Genomic DNA, 230 nt, shown 5'->3' on the forward strand with positions numbered 1-230 from the left:
GAGTGAAGCAAAAGCTGCTTTGCTGACAGCCCTGGTCCCCAGCCAGTGACATGTACTTGGGATGTGGCCTCAGAGAACAGTTGTCTTGTTCTGATGTCAGGTGTGTCCTGGGGCCCCAGCACAGCAGTGCGCATGGCAACTGGGAGACGTGTGAGGCAGCCCCCCAGTACTAAAGGCACACAGCTCCAGCTGTGGCATAAAGATATTTTGAATGGGCAGGAAAGGCTTCA

This window comes from Falco cherrug, chromosome 13 (genome assembly GCF_023634085.1).
Source record: "Falco cherrug isolate bFalChe1 chromosome 13, bFalChe1.pri, whole genome shotgun sequence".
In the NCBI taxonomy this organism is placed as follows: Eukaryota; Metazoa; Chordata; class Aves; order Falconiformes; family Falconidae; genus Falco; species Falco cherrug.